Genomic DNA, 6,000 nt, shown 5'->3' with positions numbered 1-6,000 from the left:
CCTGCATGCGGTCAGTTTCGACAGGACAAGGACAAGCATTTTAACGCAGTATGGCCACTAAAAGAAGTCAGTGACACTTTAGAAGCCATTAGAATTGTGAACATTTCTATGAAGCTAGGAGAAGGAGCAATGAAATTGCAACTGAAATAATGAACATAGAATTTAATTCAGAAAGTGTATATTGGGCAAGTAGGAGACAACAGAGTAAAATGACTGATTACTTCACTCCTCAGTAAATAAGTTTGGTGAGTAATGAACAAACTGTTTTAATACAGAATACTGTATTTATAATTGTACGTGTATTTTATTGTGTTAAAAGTGAATACATAAATCTAAAATAAGCCTAATTTATTATTTTTCATTTTCCACCTCACTAGACTGATAAATGAATTTCGGTTACTATGACACTCGTTTATAACAACATAATTTTCAAGGTCCCTTGGATGTCGTTATAACCAAGTTCTACTGTATTAGATTTTTTCTTTCTGCTAAATTTTGACATTTAAAAGACAAACATTTGATTATATTAAAAAGTTTAAAATTAGTATAACAGTTATTTACGATATAAGTATTGTAACATATTATAATTATTACAGTACTAGATAGGAAACCATAGTTAATATGATGTTATAAATATTGTACATTTTACCGGCTTTCAAATTTCACTATTTCACTGTCAGATATTTCACTTTTCACTATTTAATGTAAAATTCTGACGTTTTGTAAATTTTGACAGTCTCTCTGGGGAGAAAGGGGGCAGGATTTTGTTTATAATGCAATTGAAAAAAAAAATTGAATTTTCATTAGTTATGGTAATTAAGTCACTACATACAAATATTTTTCATTTTCTGTCATAATTTTTGCCTCATTGTAAAAATGAGTAGTACAGATAAAGAAAGTGTTGTTTTTGATATTGATATTGTAGCAAATGTATTAACTGTATTAGCTTCCACATCAGAACTTACTTCAACAAACTGTAAAGTATTTGTAGTTAATGTGTACAGTTACGGAATTAAAATTTGGAGTGAGTCTTGATGACAGTCCATCTGTATGTAGGCAACAATTTCGCACGACATAGAAGTAGCATATATATATATATATATATATATAGGAAGTCTTGTTTACTACACATGCACAGTGTGTTGTAAGCGAATTTCATACAATAAGGGAGCTCTACATTTTATTTCCGTATCTGTACATTAAATACATTTCTTTCATCTATTTAAACTTTATCGCACTAGTGTGGTAAAGTATCTCATTACAGCGGCATTTTTATTAATGCCATAAACTATGTCATTATAATTATACCAAAAAGGATAAATGTAATCAAGATGTATAACATTTAAGTTAATTCTGTTAGACTTATCTACCAGTTATATATTAAAAATAGTACATGTAAACTAAATAAAAAATTATTCATTACACAAATTTTAGAAATTTACGAATAAAGTCTTAAATTATTTATACTTACTTCTATTTCGTCATTCATAATTCAACCCTAACACAAACAAACGAATGACACTTTACTATCAATACGAAACATTATGTAAATTGTATTTCCAAGGTCAATCTGTCACCTTTCAACAGTTTATTAAACGACAGATTGTACGCTATTGTCATAAAATCAAAGAAATAAATTATTTCAAGAAATGCCTACAATTCTTTATCAAGAAATTTCTCAACAATTTTGCAAAGTTATTACTTTCTTTTTTACCAGACAAACTTACTTTCTTTAAAATAGTTTTAAAATATAGCATATTTATAACAGGAAGAGAGGGGATGTTTTGATGAGAAAATTCTACTGTCAGTATATGTGACAATATATATTTACTTTCCACAGACACTGATGGACTCCGAATTCAATAGCAATCATATTTGTATATATTATTTTAATGTACCGAAGTACATATGATATTTCCATGCAGATATTCTGCGTCATCATACGATGAAAGAGTAATGGAACGGAGAGAATTTTTCTCCGTTCCATTACTCTTTCATCAAATCATATTTGTACCTTCACTTTATGTTAAATATCTTCCTTATGCACGACCACACAATATACAAATAACTCATGAACACACATACTTCATTATATTGCTTCACTACAAATAGATCGTGTTATTGCAGCAGGTCAATATGCCACCTCCATGTCAAACTCTTTACATTAGTTCATCAGAAATATTCCACGAGGTACATCCAGGAAATAAGTACCTATTTAGCTATTAAAAAGGAACTTTATTTAATAAAAATATTTTATGTTAAATTTTACTGACGTGACCAAGGAGACTATTGTTTTGTTGCTAAGCTCTTGTTTACTATCACGAGTCTTTTGTTTCACTCCAAACTGAATGCACTTATTTCAAATGGTATATTATAACATGTGTTTAACAAAGTCTTCATAAAGGCAATTATTTCTTGTACACAGTCTCTATATATATACACAATTTGCGAGAGTTTAAACTGTCCCTCTTTTAACAATGAAAGTGAGGCCAACCAAAAGAGAGAGAGAAGAAATACACTGTTCTGAGTTTGATATTTCAGAAAAAAGTTACAAGTCTTCAGTGGCAGTAGTTTGTTGTTATTTTACGATGCTTTATCACCTGCGATGATGATTATCTAGCATTTGAGTAAAATGAGAAAGTGATAATGACGGCGAAATGAGTCCAAGATCTAGTGCTGAAAGTTACCCAACATTAATAATGCTCTTAATAGGCCAAGGAAAAACCCCGGAAAAATCTCAATCATGCAACTTGTCCCAGCCCAGATTTGAACCTAGGCCTGCTTGTTTCATGGTCAGATATGCTAACCGTTATTCCATAGCTATGAACTTATGTTTTTATATACAGGGTGATTCAGACCACCCGTAACAGTAATTTTGGAAACTAGTGCATGAACATTTTCGAGACAAAAATATTTATAACTAAACCGCATGTGAACTTTCACTTGAGCTTGATTTCATCAATCAGCTCTAACAGGAAGTAGGGTCAGTGGCGTATCACTTTAAAATTTCAAATGGGAGTCGGGGTCAAATAGGGTACCATTTGATAGAGCTCTTCAAAACAAACAACTTTCATAGGAAACGTTTTTATTAATTCCTACTCTGCCAGTCACTTGACCGTGCCGAAGTATTAGGAGTCATTGACAGTATTAGAAGAAGAGTACAGGTGTGTGCTGCTCAGAACGGCAGATAGTTTGAAAATTAAAAAAAAAAAAAAAATCAATGCAATTGTCAAGCCTTTCAGTAACATGTCAACATTAATAATTGTCTTGTTTACATTTTCGTCTTGTAACATTTCTCAATATTGATGACATTGTCTTTTTGTATGTTTTCTCATTGAAAGAGTAGGAATTGATTAAAACGTTTCCTATGAAAGTTGTTTGTTTTGAAGAGCTCTATCAAATGGTACCCTATTTGACCCGACTCCCATTTTAAATTTTAAAGTGATACGCCACTGACCCTACTTCCTGCTAAGGCTGATTGATGAAATCAAGCTCAAGTGAAAGTTCACATGTGGTTTAGTTATAAATATTTTTGTCTCGAAAATGTTCATGCACTAGTTTCTGAAATAAATGACTGGTACGGGTAGTCTGAATCACCCTGTATAGCAGACGTGGGCATCAGTAGTACATGTCGAACGGAGTCCAACGCAAGGACGTGATCTCCCTTCCTCCACACCCCTAGCTGGGGTACCTGTCCGACCACTGGCGGTCAGCGGTGGATTTCACTAAAAAAAATGTCGCTCTCTAAGGAAGCTCCTGAAGTAAAAAAGTCCAAAAATATTATTTCCACAAAGAATGCAAAAATGAATTCTTTTGTTGCGAAGAAGGGGAAAGCGTTAGGTGCTTATTATGCTACAAAATTTTACTAGCACGTTGGCGACATTATGAAAAGACTCGTTTTAATGGAACAAATTTTTTAATTTTATTTTTTATAATAATAGTAGTCCACACCTGTGGAGTAACGGTTAGCGCGTCTGGCCGCGAAACCCCAAGTGCAAGTGCACAAATATGGCTGGTTTAGATGTATATAAGCTTAAACAACTTTGCAAAGTAAAATATTCACATCTTCGGAGTTTTGTTATGAAAATTGCTTCTATGTTTGGCTCAACCTTTATTTGTGAACAGTTTTTTTTCTCAGTTGGCCATTGTAAAATCCAAATCGAGATCACGCATTTCAGACGAAAATTTATTCTATCAGCTCACAATTGCAATGTCTGACATAACTCCCAATTTTGAAACACTTGCTGATTTACGTGACGAAGAAGAATAAACAAATCCTTTCTTTTAAGGGCATGAGTCAATTGACGTAAATTGACAAAAATAACAAAGAACTACAGTAAGAAGTTTAAAAAATAGCCTAATTGTTGTTTTTCTGTTTCTTAGTAATCTGCTTGATATTTTGTTAAGAATCTATTTTTCCTTAGTTTCTTAATTTTATTTTCAAAGGATGCAAATTAGTGACTGATGTCCTTTCAAAACAAATAGGTTCAGATTATGGCATTACTTTTTAACTGTGGTGGAATTGTACGTTTTATATCATTTTATAAGGTTTTTACAGTAGGCTAATTGTTTAAATTAGAAATACAGTTATGTTTTCAGCTTTTTGTAAAATAGTTTGTATTTGTTTTGGAAAATTTGTTTTCTTTCATTGTCATTATTCATAAAAATAACATTTGTAGAAAACTGTGTATCTTTTTGTCCTGCGTAATTACTTAACCTTCCGTGTTTCAATACTTCACGCGATCCACCGCTGAGTATTACGTTAACAGGTGATGCGTGTTGCAGCAATCAGAGTAGTGCGGCGCATCTCTTTAAATGCCCACGTCTGCTGTATAGGTTTCTTATGGTGATGTTAAATTCCTATATCCTACATCCAGGAAAACACACAGTATGTTTTAACAGTAATGATTGTGGGAATCAATCAAACATGCTCTGTCTATATTTTCAAGCATGATGTTGCTAGCACTGCACTACCTCTCCCACATCATCACTCGACTTTGCTCACTCATGTCATAGGGGCATTATAAACTTTTGCAAATAGTGCTTGGATAGATGGGTTGGAGGATGGAAAAAACCCAAGTGCACTTAGGCCACTGGTATGCGTCCTTTGTGCCTCCTCCAAATTTCGATGTGATCGAGAAATTGCTAAGAAATTTTGCCTGTAGCGCTCTTTCAGGGATAGGATTCTTTCACGTGTTGTAAATCTACAATGTGGGCCTGCCACATTTATGTTGTTAAAGAGCAAATCGTGCCAAGTATTTTATTGCCCTCTGAAATCCACCGCCCTTGGACCGATTTAAACCTGCAAACCTCTGATCCAATAGCCAGCAAGAAACCATTGAAGACAAAGGCTCCAGCATGCAATACAAACAAAAATATAGCTTACTGGGGACACTGATACTGTACAACATACACTCACATACTACAGCTGAGATATGGCAATAGCTTGACTCACAAGGCGGGGAATAAGTGTGCAACCTACAGTCCAGATCTGGAAACTGAGCAGTTTTCGTCTTTTCCTATATTTGAAAGTATCTGTTGCCTGTCAGAATTTCGAGAGCAATAAATAAATCAAAGAAAGTGTTAAGAACTAGTCCAGACTTTTATAAACGGAGACTACAAAAGTGCACATAAAATCTAGAGTCATTTTAGAGAAATAATGTACATATTTCAATGAAATTAATATTTATTGCTCTGCTATGTAGGTTGCATCTATCGCTTAAGTATTAGCACACTGGATTTCTATCCAGGTAGCCAGGTTCGATTTCTGGTCAGGTCATGATGGAATTTGTGGTGGACAAAGACGGAAAAAGATTTCTCGGGGTACTCTCATTTCCATCTATCATCTGCAATAGTTAAAATAGGCTGGGATGAAGTCTTAAGGGTAGTATAGTTCTCCGATGCCAATACAGGAATGGCTTGGGACTTATCAGGTACTTGTCTATAGATGGGACCTAGCTCTATCAAGGGCTGAGAAAGGATGACCCATCTGTCAGAGTA

The sequence above is a fragment of the Periplaneta americana genome, chromosome 15 (genome assembly GCF_040183065.1).
Source record: "Periplaneta americana isolate PAMFEO1 chromosome 15, P.americana_PAMFEO1_priV1, whole genome shotgun sequence".
Lineage (NCBI taxonomy): Eukaryota > Metazoa > Arthropoda > Insecta > Blattodea > Blattidae > Periplaneta > Periplaneta americana.
This window is presented reverse-complemented; position numbering follows the sequence as displayed.